Genomic DNA, 19,008 nt, shown 5'->3' with positions numbered 1-19,008 from the left:
CAGGCGTGAGGCAGGGAGTGGCACAGAGGCAGCGCTGCACGGGCAGCACCGCGGCCGGACGTGGGCTGCGGCAGGGGACCCCAGCTGCAGGCTCTCCTGGCCTCCTCCACCACCCCTCTTCTTGCACTCAAGCGTATAGGAGACCCGTCCGCGCGGGAATGGGCTTCTAAGTCACACTACGGATTAACTTAGTAATTTTCGGGGGTGCCTTTGTTACGTGGTTGATTCGGTTGTGGGGTTTTGCTTTATCACAGGACTATGTTTCAAAGAAAAAGAGAAGCTCTGGGCAGTATCCCCTTGCTGTGAAGGCATAAATTGGGGTTCTTTCTCCAAATGTCAAGATTTTAGTTCTCCTATTTTCCCCTGAATCAGAAAAATAAAATCTTTACCCCATTACTGGAAATGTTTTAGTGCAATACATTGAAAACAGGTTTCATGTTTGTGATACTTGTTTCACTGGCAATACGGTTCTACAGACTAAGATAACACAATAAAGGATGTTTAAAAATAGATTAAGCACAATTTCATTCAAAACTCAGAAGTGTAGAGTATGTTTTGAAATAATTTTAATGAACAGAAAAATGGGACACGATGCAAAAGATGAAAGACCAAGCATTTGTCAAAGCAAATTCGGAAAAATGGAATATAAAAATGTAATGTAAAGGCACTAGTTGGCAGTATTATTATGTGTCATAAACCATTAGGGAAAATCCTTAATCATAAAATTATTCCAGTAGGACCGGAATATCATTTAGTCACACCTTATGATTCAAAGTAATTCAGACCGTGTTGTCTCAAGCTGTATCCTGTCGAGTCTTGAAAGCCCCCAGGGATGGAGATTCCACAGCCTCACTGTGAAATTCATGCAAATGATTAAATAGTCTTAGAGTGATTTTTTTTCTTCTTCTTCATATCTGGCCGGATATATCCCCCCTGTTTCAGTTTATGCCCCGTCTCTCATTCCCCCACCGCGCATCTCTGCAAAGAGCCCAGTGCCATCCTCTCGGACGTAGGTGCTGGGGGGCTTCTACAAGCCCACCCCCACAGCCACCCCTTCCCCAGGCTGAGCAAGCCCCGGGGCCACTGCTCCTGCCCTGACCTCCCTCAAACTTGCCGTTCTGTCCATGTCTTTCCCATACTGGAGCCCCCAAACAGGGGGCCATATCCAGATGAGGTCTGACGAGCGCCGAGCAGAGGGAGACAGTCACATCCCTCCAGCTCCCACCTGCTCCTGTCCACACGGCGCAGGGTGCTGTCAGCGTTCACTGCTGCCAGGACACGCCAGTGGCTCACGTTTAGCCTGATGTCCACCATGACCTCCAGGGTCCTTTCTGGCAGAGGTGCTCCCCAGCTGGCCAGTCCCCAGTTCATGGCACTGCAGGGATTTACTCTGTCCCAGGAGCAGGATTTTGCATCCGTCCTTGCTGAGTGGACAAGGACCTTGAAAAAAAACCCCAAATAAATTCACATCCTCAGACAACTGTTAAGAAAAACACTGCCAAAACAACTAAGCCTAAAATCCCTACAAAAGCAACCCCTGCCTAAATAAATAAAGTCCCACAAACAAGCCAGAACAAAAACAAAGCCAGTAGTAGTGAAACAAATCCCACAAACAACTACTAGGAAAGGAACACACCCCCCAAAAGCCAACACAAAACAAAACATCCTGCCAAAATAAATGAAATAACCCCAACAAACAGAAGCTACCAAAAAATAAGGGGAAAGAGAAAAAAATGAAGAAAATTATCCGAAGTGGTGTAAAATGAAAAGGAAAACTAAACCCTTAAACTGCTTAAAAAGTGCTTGACTCGGGAAGATAAACATAAATTGGCAAGGGAAGGGTGCTCATTTCAAGTCTCTCCTCTTCAGCTGTCTCTTGAGCTCCAACCATGGAGAAGCTGGGTGGAGCAAGTAGCAATGGCATTCTTTAATGAAAAAGAGAACTTGGCTGGGGCGTCGTTTCAGCGTAGGACACAGCTAGTAGGAAAGTGAGCACTTGCAGCCCACAAGCCCACTCAGTACTCCTTTAAAACTGCATAGCTCCCTGTAGTTCTGCTGCTGCAAGGGCCTAGTTCTGGTAGTTGCAGGTGAGTCGGCTGTGCATCCACAGCGAGGGTGACTTTAGCACAGCACAGATGTGTGCTGCCAAGGGAGAAGGGTCTGGTTTGGGGGTTTGGTGTCCAATGCAATGCATCCCTAGTCCGAGCAGCGTCAGCCTGGAGCAGAAAACTCCATCATTCCCTGGGTGACGTGAGCAATGGCTGGATGGTGTACATTCAAAATCTTTGGAATTAATATCAAGCATATGGAAACTTATTTTAGGTTATGTAAATTCCTTCAAAGAGGGGGACGATTTCCTCAATTTGTATAAGGCAGTGTGGCTAAGACTTGAAACTGTGTTATCTAGGGTATTAAAACTATTTGTTCAAGGGATATTGAAACCTGTTAATGATCATTATGATGATGGTATCTAAACAGTTGCCAGGAAAGAATGGATCCTGACCTCTGGATATTTACAAGTGGTGATATTTTTCCCCAACCTTTCTGGTACTTTCCTAGCTTCTGACAATGAGAAAGGAATAGAAAAGCATTATCTGTTACAGGCAAGGCAAATAAAATCAGTTCCTCACAGCTGTTTAGCACTTTAGTGTTACAATTTGGGCAGGGGGAGGGGGAGTCTGAAGCACAAAATACCACATGTAGTATATATGATTGCCCATGAACTGTTTAGGTGGAACTAGCTTTGCGTGTGCTTACTCCGCTTTTGTTCCTTTGATCTTGTTACATTAAAAATTACGGAGATGAGCTCCTCAATTCATGTAGGTTAGCATTTTCAACAGGAAACTAAATAGTAGCAGAGGACTTGGCAGAATAGTGTTGGGGAATTTTTATTGTACCCCTTGAGGCAAATTAAACACGCGTTTGTGCTTAAATACAAAAAGATTTAATGGGCAATGTATTGGGCAGAGTCCTACCACCGTAAGTGGTTCTACAGGGACTATGCAAAGATGTGGCATGGGCCGATTCCTTATACACACCTGCACCTGTACCCGTCATGTGAGCACCAGCACGGGGCACCTCAGCCCCATGGTCCATCCCCCAGCACCAGCTCTGCTGCCCAAAGGTGTCCCCTGAGCTCTCGCAGTGTGCCATTGCTAGCTGACAATGCTGTGGCATTTCTTATCTCATCACGCCGGGAAGCCTCACTCCCTTACAGGGAGCAGTCCTGTCTCTGGCATCCCTGCTTCCAGCCAGGGTAACCCCTTCTTGCCCTCCGTGCCAGATCATTCCTTGGTTATGAATGACCATTGCTGAGCAGTTACAATTTGAATTTACCCTTCCATGACATACTAGCAAAATAGGTTATGAACTAAATCAATGCTGTCTCTTTGCTATGAAATACGGCTGTAGCTCAAGCTGTTTGAGCTCCACTCCAGCAAAACAAACAGAGGTACAGACACCAAGCAGTGGACTGGGAAAGAAGGAGAATGCTTTCACCACATCTTGGGAATAAACACAGGGACAACTGCATAAGGAAATCTGCAGGGCCAGTTTCATGTCTGAATTGCATCAGTTGTGTCTTACAAATGCTCAAGTACTTCAGAAACAGCCTTTTTATAAGGAATGACATGATCCCTGACTGATGTATATATGTTTCACTGATGTTTTGTGGCTAAATTATAGACATGTGAAACAATGCCTTATCTTGTAAATCTGTAAATGCAAATTTCTCTGTGGGAAATCCCTGGGATATTACACATTAGTTTCAGCAGCATTAGAATGCCTGTTGTAGTGATATACGCATAAACAAGGAGTCTCTCACGCTCTGCTGAGCAGGGTGAGGAAGCCTCCCTTTCCTTAGTTTTACTGCATCCCTAATGGAGCTAAAGGCAGCCCCAACAGCTAAGGGATATGTTGCATCCCTGCCAAGGTGCCCTGCAAGAAACACTGTGCGAAATTGTATCATAGAAAAGCCTTGAGCCCTTGTTTTCAGTACAGTGCTGTAAAAGTGTTAAGAGAACAACAACAAAATACGAGCTCCCTTTTTTATCCATGGGGTTGTTAGCCGAGGCAGGGGAGGAGCGTGGTGCAGTGTGGTGCCGGGCTGGGCTCCCGTCTCAGGGGAATGTTACCCGTTGATCCAGAAGGTGAGAGCTGTGGGCAGCAGCAGAGAAATTTTCTTTCACTTCTTTGCTGAAGTACCCCAGGTGTTTGGGGAAGTACAGTCTCCCAGAATAAGATTATTCTGCATCAAACTCTCACCAGCCCTCAGCCCCTCCTCTGGAGGGGGTTCTCAGCAGCATCAGTTGGAGCTGTATGTGGACATGGGTTTTGTGACAGGGAAGCCCACAGGGACCTGAACTTTCTGTGCTCCCGGCCCATTTCTCTGAAATGACATGAAACAGGACCCCAGGACCCTAGAGAAGAGGGATGAAAAAGCCCTCACAGTTTCTTCATATGGGCCGTCAGAGGTGGGACTGTCAGTAAAGCAGAAAACATGACTCTAAAGCAGTTGCTGGTTTTCATGCAGAGGCACCCTCAGGCCAGCACTGTAGTCGAGGAAGTGAACAAGGATGTGTGGATTCTTGGTAAATTTTGAGGTCCAGACACTTTACATGTCTCTAAAAATCATCACTTGTTTATTTGTGTGAAAGAAGCTTTGAGTCTACAGGACTTGTCAGCCAATGAAATCAGCACGCATGCCCAGCTGAGCCTTTGCAACCCTCTTGTGATGACTAGAGAACAGTATAGCTTGTGTACTTGATATAAAAAGCTACCTCAAGTAGTATCTAACAACAACGACTCAGGAGGAACTCCTCATTCGGCATAGGTATGACCTCTGCAAGAGGTCCTTTCTTCTCCTGCGACAGCAAGCCTTTCAACACGCTCGAAAGATCAATAGATTAGCCTTAATTTTAGATCAAACATCTGCAGTGCCCAGAGAAGCGGCCCTCAGAAAAAGCCCTGCAGCCTAACCCTTTTCTGCCCCAGCTGGAGGCATCTGCTGCTTCCACACATCTAAGCCATCACCTCTTTGCACTGCACATTGAATGTCCCGATCTCCTATATGATATACTGGAGTGTCTCTGAGAGCAAGTGCCAATGCAAGTGATGCTCTACTGGTACAGAAACACAAACGTTGTATCGGGCTGTAATAGCTGTTTGCCAAACAACTCATCCTCAGCCAGCACTGTGTACTGTGATGGTAGTCCTGCGCACAGGGAGAGTCCTGCGCATAGCTACCGAAAGCAGCAGTTAAGCTCCTGTTTTTACCAATAGGGGATTATTTTTCTTTTTAATATCAGAAAGCAGAAATTACCTTGGGCGGTCAATGAGAGGAAAAGACCTGGCCCTGCATTAACTCATCGACAGCTTGAGAGCCCTCAGAGCAGAAGATGGCCGGGCTTTGCCAGCAATTGCACGGACGGGAGACGGTTGGGCAAAAGCTCAATCCTAAAAGCCCTGTCTGTATTGCTTTTCCTGGAGACTGCAGGAAGGGTTGACTTTATCAGCTTTCCACTCCAAGTCTCCTACAGTACCGAGGCACGCAGAGGCAGCACTGTTTTGTCCAAGGGTGCGTTTTGCTTCAGCTCCATGACTTTTGACTTGCTTTTGAAGCAGCTCTCAGGATCGTCCCCAACTACGACATTTTGCCTCACGTCACAGGGGAGGCTCATTGCATCCAAACTGGATTGTGTTTGGACAAGAGCAAGCCAGCAGATGTGTGCCAGGAGTGCACCTAATGCACCTCAGTCATTCTCAGGTGTACAGTCCCTGAAAGCAAACAAAATGTCATCTGAAGCAACCTCCTCCTCCCCAGGAGCTGTGTACAGTGAGGCTTTGGCAGGCAGTGTTTTGCCCCACCTCCGCTGGTCCCTGCTGAGGGAGCCGGATACGGCCTGAGCGAGCTGGAGGGGAACCGGGCAGTATCTGCGATCCCAGGGACAGGGAATCCCGAGTGGGGTTCTCAGCTGCGGCAGCCCGTGGGTAGCTTTGCCCCCCAACCCTGTCTGTCAAACTGAGCTACCAGTTTGTAAAACAAGTCTAACTATAACGCACTTGCACATGCACATATACAACGGTAAAGAGCACTGTGCGTTTTAAGTGAAGGGGATTAAAAGCCTGATCAGAAAATCCTCTGTGTCAGGAGAAAGCACTTACCACAATAAATGTTAGATTCCTTGATCTTTAACACTGGGCAACTGCAGAGCAATTACGGGTGGTGTCTTCGGTTATAAAAGACAGACTCGTGACGGAGAGGTCACACAGCAGTGGCCTCCGAAGAGGAGGTGAACATTTGTTTCTCATTCTTTCTGCAGAAGGGAGTTGCTTTTGTTTTGCTTTGAACATATCACCTACAGCGGCAAAGGAGCGAGAGGTTATTTTCCATTCTGGTTTCTTTTTCTAGCTCGTCTGAATAAATACCCCTGTAGATACACTGAGTATTGGGTCTCCTGTCCCTAGACCAGGATTTAATGGCTGCTAGTGGAACGTGTATTTAGCCAAGCATGCACAGCCACTGAAATCAGGTCCCCCACCTCCCAGATGCCAGTGACCGTGAGATCAGCTGTGGGAGACGAGCTCGAGATGCTGAACCCAGAGAGAGCCTAAAAGGGTGCCGGCTGGGAAGGTGGCATATTTATAAGAGCAAAAGTTAAAGCGTCCTGGTCTTAGAAGAGATTTTCTGTGCATGAGGGGCGGTCCTGCAGAGCCGCAATTTGTTCCCTGGAGAACAGCACAGAGCGAGCAAATGAGGGCTGTGAGGTTAGCACAGAGAAAGACCGCTGTGTGCCGTCAGCTCTGAGCGGAGGGAAACAACTTAATTCTGTAGACAGGGCTGTTATTCTGGGAACAAGGAGACTTTGATTAGGATTGTGTGAAAGGATTTTCTTCTGAACACAGACTTGGGTTTTGTAGCCCTGGGAGGCTCTTATTTTAGGGCTCGCTCTGTGCTTTTTCTTTCTCGGCTCCGTTTAACCTCTCAAACTTTTCTCGTTCCCTTTCCCTCCCTTACTGTCGAAAGAAGGAGCGGGAGAGATTGCTTTCTTGCTTATAGTATCCCAGGGGTGCTGCCGTCAGCAGGTGAAAGCCTCTGATCACTGCGAGGGTCCTGAATTTGCGTGCACGTGTGCGACCGAGCGAGCGGGGAACCTGGCTCCCCTGGCAGAGAGGGGCAGTTTACGCCGAAGCTGAGCTCTGGGCAAACACAGGCCAAACCACGAGGCCTGCCCATTTCAGCAGCAGACTGCTCTCTCTTCCTCCTACCGCTTCTCTGTCTCCTGCTCAATGGAGTTCATTTTCCTCAACATCGCTTCCACATTGCTGCTTGGAAAAGCCCTAGGGCAATTAGCTCATTCTTCCATGCAAACATGGGGTAGATCAGTGAGGTTTAGTTGTATGCGAGACCCTGTAAGCCCCTTTGCTGTTCCTAAATGATTCACACATTGGAAAATGTTGGAAAGGAGAGCCCCTGGCATTGCTGGCTATCCTTGCAGAACAAAAGAACTTGGACAAAGAGGGTTAGAGATGATCTCTCCATATTACGTATTTGGGGGAGGAGTGAGGGACAGTCTAGGCTGCTATAGATAGGAAACTGAAAAGGATGGTATCTGGGCTGCCAAAATTACTCTCATAGCCTCGTTGTCATTATTTTCTCCAGGAAAGGAGAGGGTTGTGAGGGGGGTGAGGAGTGAAGGGATTCCCAAACAGCCTCTCAATGGCACTTGCCAAGTCATATCTCTAAATGAATCAGTGGTAACATCCCCATCTGAACATGGAGAAGGTGCATACTCAGGGCATGCATATACACCCATGATCCTGAGAGTAATAACTTCATACAGACAGAGACACCCTGTATAAATAGAGTGCTTCTGCGTCTGTAAAAAGCAGTTTGTATGGCTCCAGCTTTGAAGGAAGGCAAATACCTGTAGGGCCATTTTGTACACGCTCATGTTCTGCTCCTATAACTTACCTGGAGAACTGGCAAGAATTTGTTGTAGGCAATATGCTTGGTTCACTCTAAGAGCAGTGGGAGGAATACCTCAGTCGGGAAGTGGAAAGGGAAACATGATAAAAGGGCCTGAGAAGTTGTCTCTTGCAGCTCTTAGCTGGTAGTAGAAGAGGCACAAATTTCCACTCCTGCTGGGTCACCAGAGAGAAAGTGCACTGCAAGCAGGAGCTGGAGCACTCTTACATTCAAACTCTTATTTATGGGCAAAAAGGAAGCACACTATATGTATATATAGTAAAGCCATCACTTGATTGTTAGTATAATGGAAATCTTAACAGACTAACTCAAGAATCATTATTACATGATCTAATTATTACAGAGAAACAAAGAACAATAATGCAGGTAGTGTGCTTATATACAGAGAAAGTCGCAATAATAGCAATAATACAATTAAAATTGTAACACACACTTCTTAGCTCACTCCTCCACTGCTTCTCTGGGTCCCAAGGTCAGTGGTTTCATGCTGGTGGCGTTGGGGGTGGGATATTACAGTGAGCTGTAAGCACCTGGAGTCCTTCACAGGGAGGAATACGATGTTCGTGTCGATGTTTTTTTCTTCCTCTCTTCTTTCTTTTCTTTTTTTTTTTCCTCTCTTCCTCCTTCCACTTAGGGTCACATATATATGTTTGCTAACATATATTTACACCTTTCTCTTTCTTCGTTGGTCTGCAGCTCCAGGTTACATCTGAATTTACTATATACAGTGCCATTTACACATTAGATACTATTCCTTGCTCTCTTTGCTCCCCCTAAAACCAGTTCTGTCCAACTCCAGGTCTGCAGGTTGGGTTTTTTGTTTTGTTTTGTTTTGTTTTGTTTTTTTTTGTAACTGACCATTAGTGAGTCGGGTGGGGAACACATTTCTGTTTGCCACCTCTGCTGTGGAGCCAGGCACACTCAGCAGAGGGTACAGCTGGTGGTGGTAGTGGTTATAAATGGTGGGATTCTCAGCACTTTTTGTTAAAACCTCAACTATTGCAAGTGACCTGGAAAAAATTAATTATTGTGTTAATCAGAGCACAATGAAACATGTGAAGAGCTGTAGGAATCACCAGGAAAGCTGAAGACATAAAATAAAATGCCATAGCCTTTAGTAAATAGCACAATTCAGATCTCAGAGGATCTAGATAAATCTCACCTTTTATATCACTATACCATTTCCTGGAGCAGATGATAATCAGGGTTAGCACTTGTACCAGCTGGGGCAGCAGTGCTTCTGTGTGCTTAAATGCTTTTTCAGATGGAACAATATTAGGGCTGGTATATTTCCAATTTTTCCCTTTTTTAAAAATGACAAAGCATAATTATAGGCATAAAAAGAAAACAAGAGGAAAGGACTAAAATTACGATCAATAAAAAATTCATACTAGAAGAGCTTATTTACTGCTAGGACAATGCTTACGAAGAACTAGTAAAATAAATGAGGGAAAAGTCTGTTATTCTTTGTGTTCTCAAGAACCATGCTTCTCCAGGACTGATTAAGGCTCAAATTCTTCAGTAAACTGTGGGGCTAATTGCATGGTGCTGTGGTAAGTGCTTTGCTGTGCTGCAACACCAGAAGGCCACTAGCAGATGAGAAAGTTCAGGGGCTGACTTGAAAACAACTTTGGCAGCAGTCGAGCTGGAGCAGCATGAGGCTCAGCGTTGCCTATGTTAGTCTGCCGAGCTCCATATTGCTATGGCTAGTTTCCGCGACCTACCCAAATCAGCTAGCTCAGAGCTGAGACTAAATGGATAGCAGTATTTTATCTTTGTTAACTATGTTTTTTTATCTCCACCCAATGGCTTGAAATGTTTCTAAGTGGAAATTAATTTGTGAATTACAGAATCCCTTTTCTTACATGTCGCTTTCCTTTTACTTGAAAATTATTGATTGTTTCTAGATTTCCTTCTCAAGGAAATTACTGAGGCCCCAGCAGAGCAGGAAGTAATTTACTGCAGAATGGACTTATCCTTAGGGCTGAAGGTTTCTTGCAGAAGGACCCAATCCATTCAAGCCGTCTTGTGCCCGCAGTGGGCATTCCTGGGCAAACACAGTGGAGCAGGAAAACAGAATCACAGAATCGTATAGGTTGGAAAAGACCTTTAAGATCATCGAGTCCAACCGTAAAAGTAACACTACCAAGACCACCACTATACCATGTCCCTAAGCACCTCATTCACAGAATCACAGAATCACAGAATCATATAGGTTGGAAAAGACCTTTAAGATCATCGAGTCCAACCATAAACCTAACACTGCCAAAACCACCACTACACCATGTCTCTAAGCACCTCATCCAAACGTCTTTTAAATACCTCCAGGGATGGCGACTCAACCACTTCCCTGGGCAGCCTGGTCCAATGCTTGATAACCCTTGCAGTGAAGAAAAATTTCCTAATATCCAGTCTAAACCTCCCCTGGCACAACTTGAGGCCATTTCCTCTCGTCCTATCACTTGTTACCTGGGAGAAGAGACCGACCCCCACCTCTTTACAACCTCCTTTCAGGTAGCTGTAGAGAGCGATAAGGTCTCCCCTCAGCCTCCTTTCTCCAGGCTAAACAACCCCAGTTCCCTCAGCCGCTCCTCACAAGACTTGTGCTCCAGACCCTTCACCAGCTTCCTTGCCCTTCTCTGCACACGCTCCAGCACCTCAAGGTCTCTCTTGTAGTGAGGGGCCCAAAACTGAACACAGTATTCGAGGTGTGGCCTCACCAGTGCCGAGTACAGGGGCACGGTCACTTCCCTAGTCCTGCTGGCCACGCTATTTTTGATACAAGCCAGGATGCCATTGGCTTTCTTGGCCACCTGGGCACACTGCTGGCTCATATTCAGGCAGCTGCCAACCAACACCCCCAGGTCCTTTTCTGCCTGGCAGCTTTCCAGCCACTCTTCCCCAAGCCTGTAGCGTTGCATGGGGTTGTTGTGGCCCAAGTGCAGGACCTTGCACTTGGCCTTGTTAAACCTCATACAATTGACCTCGGCCCATCGATCCAGCCTGTCCAGGTCCCTCTGCAGAGCCTTCTCCCACACTCCCACACAACTTGGTGTCATCTGCAAACTTACTGAGGGTGCACTCCATCCCCTTGTCCAGATCATTGATAAAGATGTTAAACAGAACTGGCGCCAACACAGAGCCCTGGGGAACACCGCTTGTGACCGGCCGCCAAGTGGATTTAACTCCATTCACCACCACTCTTTGGGCCCCGCCATCCAGCCAGTTCTTTACCCAGCGAAGAGTACACCCATCCAAGCCATGAACAGCCAGTTTCTCCAGGAGAATGCTGTGGCAAACTGTGTCAAAGGCTTTACTGAAGTCTAGATAGACAACATCCACAGCCTTCCCCTCATTCACTAGGCAGGTCACTTTGTTGTAGAAGGAGATCAGGTTGGTCAAGCAGGACCTGCCTTTCCTGAACCCATGCTGGCTTGGCTTGATCCCTTGGTTATTCTCTACATGCCGTGTGATAGCACTCAGGATGATCTGCTCCATCAGCTTCCCCAGCACCGAGGTCAGGCTGACAGGCCTGTAGTTCCCCGGGTCCTCCTTCCGGCCCTTCTTGAAGATGGGCGTCACATTAGCTAATCTCCAGTCAGCTGGGACCTCCCCATTTAGCCAGGACTGCTGGTAAATTATGGAAAGGGGCTTGGTGAGCACATCTGCCAGTTTCTTCAGTACTCTTGGGTGGATCTCATCAGGCCCCATAGACTTGTGAGTGTCTAAGTGGTGCAGCAGGTCACTGACCATTTCCCCCCGGATTATGGGGGCTCCATTCTGGTCCCCATCCCTATCTTCCAACTCCAGGGACTGGGTACCCAGAGAACAATTGGCCCTGCTATTAAAGACTGAGGCAAAGAAGGCATTAAGTACCTCAGCCTTTTCCTCATCCTTGGTCACTGTGTTCCCTCCCCTTTCTACTAGGGGCTGGAGATTCTCCTTAGCTCTCCTTTTGCTGCTAATGTATTTGAAGAAGTATTTTTTATTGTCTTTTACAGCAGCAGCCAGATTGAGCTCTAGCTCAGCTTTGGCCCTTCTAATTTTCTCCCTGCACAGCCTCGCTACACCTTTGTAGTCCTCCTGAGTTGCCTGCCCCTTCTTCCAGAGGTTGTAGACTCTCCTCTTTTTCCTGAGTTCAAGCCAGAGCTCTCTATTCAGCCAGGCCGGTCTTCTTCCCCGCCGGCTCGTCTTTCGGCACAGGGAGGAGAGCCTGCTTTTGTGCCTTTAGGACTTCCTCCTTAAAGAATGTCCAGCCTTCCTGGACTCCTTTGCCCATTAGGGCTGCCTCCCAGGGGACTCTGTCGACCAGTCTCCTAAACAGGCCAAAGTCTGCCCTCCGGAAGTCTAAGGTGGCAGTTTTGCTGACCCCCCCTCGCTGCTTCTCCACGTATCAAAAACTCTATCATTTCATGATCACTCTGCCCAAGACAGCCTCCAACCATCACATGGCTCACAAGTCCTTCTCTGTTGGTGAACAAGAGGTCCAGCGGGGCACCTTCCCTCGTTGGCTCCCTCACCAGCTGTGTCAGGAAGTTATCTGCCACACGCTCTAGGAACCTCCTAGACTGTTTCCTCTCTGCTGTATTGTATTTCCAGCAGACATCCGGCAGGTTGAAGTCCCCCACAAGAACAAGGGCTAGTGATCGTGAGGCTTCTCCCAGCTGCTTATAGAATAGTTCATCTGTCTCCTCATCCTGGTTGGGTGGTCTGTAACAGACTCCCACCACAGTATCTGCCTTGTTGGCCTTCCCCCTGATTCTTACTCATAGACACTCCATCCTATCGTCACCGTCATCGAGCTCTAAACTATCCAGACACTCTGTAATGTATAGGGCTACCCCACCACCTCTCCTGCCTCGCCTATCCCTCCTGAAGAGTTTATAGCCATCCATCGCCGCACTCCAGTTGTGCGAGTCATCCCACCTCGTTTCCGTGATGGCAACCATATAATAGTTTTCCTGGTGTACAATGGCTTCCAACTGCTTGTTGCCCATGCTGCGTGCATTGGTGTAGAGGCACTTCAGCTGGGCTGTCGTCCGTGTCTCCTTCATAGAGGAACACCCCTTGCGTGCTTTGAGGCGTTTCACTGGCATTTCCCTCTTGGGTCCTATTGCCTCAGTTGGCTCCTAGCTCAACTCTGTTCTACTTCGGCTGTGCCCTGGAGTACCCTGCACATCTCAGAGGCACAGGCCGAGTGCCCTCGCTGGCACCCGCTCCCTCTAGCCACGGCACGTCATCCCTCAGTTTCCCTTGGGCAAGCCTGATATTATCCCCCTCCCCCTTCGAGTCTAGTTTAAAGCCCTGTCGATGAGCCCCACAAGTTCCTGAGCAAAGATTCTCTTTCCCCTTTGAGAAAGATGAATCCCATCAGACGCCAGCAAACCTGGTGTTGTGTAGGCCATCCCGTTGTCAAAAAACCCAATCCGTGGCGATGACACCAGCCACGGAGCCATGAGTTATTAGATCGGGTGTCTCTGTTCCTTCTAGTGTCACTGCCCACAACTGGAAGGAGAGAGGAGAAAATAACCTGTGCTCCAGAGTCCCTTACTAGCCGTCCCATGGCCCTGAAGTCTCTTTTGATTGCCCTAGGACTTCATGTGGCAGCTTCATTGCCCCCCACATGGAAGAGCAGTAGGGGGTAATAGTCCGAGGGCCATACCAGGCTAGGGAGTACCCTTGCGACATTCTTCACCCGGGCCCCAGGGAGGCAGCAGAATTCCCTAAGAGGAGGGTCCATCCGGCATATCGGACCCTTGGTTCCCCTCAGAAGGGAGTCACCCACGACTATAACCCGTCTTCTCTTCCTTGTGGAGGTGGTGTTAATACGAGAGGTACGTTCTTCTGACCTGGGCGACACCTCTGGTGTAGATAGACTGTCGCCCCCATCCTCCATTGACTGGCCTTCCACCTCCAGGGCCTCATACCTGTTGTACAGAGGCACCTGGGGAGGAGGTGGGCAGGGAGGGCCTTCGCCTGCCGCCACGAGCGTGGACTCGCCTCCATTCACTCTCCTCCTTTGAGCTGCTGCCTTCAGCCCGGTGGGGGGGGGATAGAGGATCCCCTCGATCGTGGGTTCTTACTGGTGGCTGCTGCTGCTCCTGTTCCTGTCTCGGGGGGGCAGAGCATGGCACCACTAGTCTATCTCTTTCTCAGCCTCCCTGATGCTCCTTAACCTTTCTACCTCCTCCCATAGCTCTGCCACCATGCACAGCAAATACCTCACATTGCACAGAAATCTCCCTCATGAATGTGGAGGAGGTGAGGATGGAGGACGAGTGGTCTTTCTCTTCCAGTTTTTGTTACAGTGGGATCAAAAAATCAAAAGACTGCTGATTTGGGACTGTTGAGCTCCTGTTCATCTGCCACAAGGAATGCTTGCTTAGCTGGTGAGTAGCAAAGTGGCAAGTAGAGACTTCAGCAATTAACTAAACATCCAGAGATGTGGATCACTGTGATGGACACACCTCTCACAGAAAGCAGAGCTTTGCTCCTGGGCTCCAGTTCTACCCTGTAAGTTATGAGAAGGAAAATAAGAAACTAGCTGTACATGGTATTTTCTGTTCTGGCTGTAAAATCCAGAGATACTAAAAGTCTGATTTTTCCACTTCTAGTCCTTGCAAGCAATAAAATCTCATTGTGTGGCACAATGGTATTCAGTGAACCAGGATGGAAGCAAAACTGGAACTTATAGTCAGATGCGACCTCAAAGCACTAATAACCCTTTGGAAAGTCTTACTTCAAGACCTCATTCCTCTTTTCCAAGTCCAGGTTGTCATAGATCTCCTGGCCTGAGGGAGAAGGTAGAAGTTCAGTCTCATTCCTGAGAACTCTGGTAGGGAAAGCCCAGGAGATAGAAAGCAGCTATAAAAAGCATAACCACATAAGATTTGTATCAGAAGTACAAGGTTGAAATGTGTATTGCTTTTGGCTGAAATACAAGTATTAAAAAAGTTGTTTTTTTTTTAATGAGACCTGCAATAGAGACTGGGCCAGCCTAAAGCATCTATCACTATGCTTTTGTCTTTGGACAAGGGAAAAAGTCATGTTAGAGCTGCTAGTGTAAAGTTTGTATTTGAAAGAGGAGAATCTACATTTTCTATGGTGCTGAAAATCTCCCCTGGAAAGAAAAAAATAGACACAAAAAAACCAGCAGAGAAGTGAAATCAAAACTTCAGAGTCCCAGGAAATGAGGAATTGCTGTTGCTCAAACATTATTAAACCACCCATCTTAATCCCCTGAATTCTAGTCATCATTCAGCATTTCACTTCCAGCTAAGAAGAGATCAGAGATATGACACTCATGTATTACTTCCCACCAGGCATTATGTATAAGTAAAAGCATCAGCTTCTCTTTGCTCTTCTGAGTGGATTGCAGTCAGTTAGAGTTTTGCTTTAAGCACAGCCTGCCTGCAAAAGGGCATCTTTCACTGAAGAACTTTTCCTTTCTTGTATTTTTCTTTTAAATATAGTGGAAACTTCCCACTTTGAGGTAGATAACATTACACAAAGAGCCTAAAGAAACAGTTACCACTGAGAAACTGAAAACATTACCTATTATTTGATCAATATTTCCTACCACTGCCATCAAATTGGACTGCCAGGGATCCAGGGATTTTTTAAGAGACATGTCAAGACCCTGAAATGCTTTTCATTCCCTTAAACGGAGAGATAAAAAAGGGCTTCTGTCCAGGTACCTCGTTCTTTATGGGATTGGTCGTGTCATGTTCACACTGGAGGGAAAAGTGGAAATGATAGCTACTTCTTCTAATTGCTTCTATCTAAAACGTCTACCTAAATGGTCAGGGGACACGAGGGACTTGAATATTTCTTGTGAGGAATGCCGACCAGCAGGCTGGCGCTGGTGGGGATATTTGAAATGGGAGCCTGCCACTGGCAAAGCACAGGAAAAGAAAGTCTGGCACGTTAGAGGCAAAGCTGCTGGCTTCCCTCCCAGCTGCGAGTGAAAGGCAGGGTGACCTCCACCTGTGTCTGTGTCTTCCATTGCCTGTCCAGGACATGTAACCGCAGAGAGGTTGGGTACTTCTACAAACAGATGAAGAGGATCTGGAAAGACACTGCTGCCACCTGCTGTGCCATTTTGCTTTTAAATACACAAACCCAAGCCCTGAGTAATGCTACTGAGGAAAGCCCATGTTTTACCATTGGATTTACTTACTAGGGTTTAGATAAAAATGAATTGCTCTGCAGATGTTAACCTCATTTCATCGTGGTGATCCCGCATGCTGTACTAACCACCCAGAAGTATTTCACAAGGTATGGTGAAGACCACAACACCTACCCAGCCCAGGAGAGCGCAGCAAATCACTTCCTACCTGCTGCTTGTGGTTGACAGTGTCACCTGGCATCAACAGCATTGACCTCTACCACTCAAGTTTGCCTGTGGTGTAGAGCACATGACAGAGAAGGTAAGGAACGAGATCTGCATTAGGGATCCTACACCCTAGGGCCTTACCCCCAAATAAAATTAAATGTTTAACTTGCTGGTTTTTTTATTATTTTGAAATCTGAAGCTATTTAACATTTCCCCAGATTAACTTTTCAGAATTACAGGTCTGTGAAAAAGCTTTTCACTCCTCCTTAGAAGGCAGTTCATTTAAAAGTGCTCAAGTTGTGTGTGCAAAGTCAAAATCCCACTTTCAAACCAACTCTCTCTGATTGCTTCTATTCTGAAAAGTGATTGAAAAAGTGGCACCTTTTTTTCTCGAGTGACCACTTTTCCATGATTTCTTGAGATCAGAGAGTTATCAAAGTACTTGAGGCTCCTCTGCCTACCATATTTAAACACTGTGGCATGAGCAAAGAAAAACAAAGCTGATGATAGCTACTCAACAATGCAGATTATTAACTCTTGTCTAGATGACTCAACGGCATCTCTGAAAAAGTGAAAACACGATGGAGTTAAAGAACATTTTGCAGGGACTTGTGCTGTGAAAAGTTCTCGGTGATTTGATCTGTGATTCAGATTACGGGTATGCACCTTCTACTCCATTTGTAAAGAATGGAGTACTTGCACAGAGTGTCAAGAACAGAGCAAATGTAAAGAATGTAAAGAATGGAGTACTTGCGGAGAATGGAGTGCTTGGAGTACTTGCATACTTCATGCTAACTGCTAAACAGAAATTGATGTAAAATGTAATTGTAATTTATGTAAGACTAATTGTGGCCTGGAGTAGAAGGCAATGACTGCCAGACTGCACAGAGTTTGAGGACTGTCTCAGAGCTTGGCACTCTGAGGATTGCCAACTGTTAGTACTGTAATTATGTTATTTTCATAATTCAAGCATGCAACAAAGGGTGATTACAATGTAAAGGAATAAATGTTCTGCCAGTAACATGAACACTGCCTGCATAAATGAAGCTGTACACTTAAGAAAATAAACATACACAAGCCATACAGCTTGGCATTGATCTGGATGACAGGAACGCTGACGTACAGTTGGTTAGGTCACTTTATCCGAAGCACAGGAGAGGTTTGGTTTCACTGCAATGCTATAACATCCCTAGGAACCACATACAAGACACCTGGAACCCACTGCTTCAAAACTCCCAAGGAATAAGCACTGAAGTATCTTCACAAAAGCTCTGTTCCACCACAGGCTCACATGGAAGCTAGATGCCTATGATAGCTCTCCTCTCTTGCTAAAACACATGTGTAAGGAACAGCAGCAGATGCAGAGAAGTTTTCTTAACTGCGAAGTAGCCTGCAACTGCTAGCAAACCTTGGGTCTTCCATCCAAATCCCTAGCTTGCAAGAATGACGCCAAGTTCAGCATGTGTTACAACAGTTCACATTCATTTACTATTAGATGTGTAACATACCAAAACGAGGCCCCTGACCTACACAACTTGTAAGATTGTTGTGGTTTACCCCAGTCAGCAATTAAGCACCACACAGCCGCTCGCTCACCCTCCCCCCTGGTGGGATGGGGGAGAGAATTGAAAGAGCAAAAGTAAGAAAACTCGTGGGTTGAGATAAGAACAGTTTAATAATTGGAACAAAATAATAATAATAATAATTTGTAATGAGAAGGAAAACAACACGGGAGCGAGAGAGGAACAAAACCCAGGAAAAAAACAAGTGATACAACCGCTCACCACCCGCTGACCAATGCCCAGCCAGTCCCCGAGCAGCGATCACTGACCCCAGCCAACTCCCCCCAGTTTCTATACTGAGCATGATGTTATATGGTATGGAATGGCCCTTTGGCCAGTTTGGGTCAGCTGTGCTGGCTGTGCCTCCTCCCGGTTTCTTGTGTGCCCAGCAGAACATGGGAATCTGAAAAGTCCTTGACCAGTGTAAACACCACTTGGCAACAAACAAAACATCAGTGTGTTACCAATATTATTCTCATACTAAAATCCAAAACACAGCACTATGCCAGCTACTAGGAAGAAAATTAACTCTATCCCAGCCGAAACCAGGACAAGGATGAACAAGCAAAAATAACAAAAGAAGAATGACTTATATGTGGAAAAATATTGAAACAGCTATTTAAGTACTCAATTTGTAACCACCTCATCAGTAGCAAGGTGATAAGGAGCAACCACTGTGAGTCTGCCAAAGTCAAACTGAGTCAAACTAATTTAACTGCTTGCTTTGGCAGCATCCCTGGGCTATGGAGCAGTTCTCGAACTGGCAGCAAGAAATGTAGCTTTAGGGACTGGTGGGGGATGTGATACCAGAAAGCTGCTGGGAACACAGCAGTGACTACAAGTAGGTAGTGGCAGCTGCGACAGGGTAGAGATTTGGAGCACCACTGAGAGGGCTTCAACCAGGCAACACGGAGAGCAAGAGCAGACTGAATCGGGCTGTTGGCAGCCACCCTCTCAGGTCACCACTTCTGATTTTCTCCTGCCCAAAGTCTAGAGTGCTGTGACCCATTTGAAGCACAGCACGTTAAGGAAGTTGCTGCTAAATGAACATTTTAATGTTGAGAAAAATGTAAAGAAAGATTAAAATATACCAGGTAGGTTCAGTCTAGGGATGAGAGAGTTGA

Source organism: Mycteria americana, chromosome 1, assembly GCF_035582795.1.
Source record: "Mycteria americana isolate JAX WOST 10 ecotype Jacksonville Zoo and Gardens chromosome 1, USCA_MyAme_1.0, whole genome shotgun sequence".
Lineage (NCBI taxonomy): Eukaryota > Metazoa > Chordata > Aves > Ciconiiformes > Ciconiidae > Mycteria > Mycteria americana.
Note: the sequence above shows the minus strand (reverse complement) of the source record.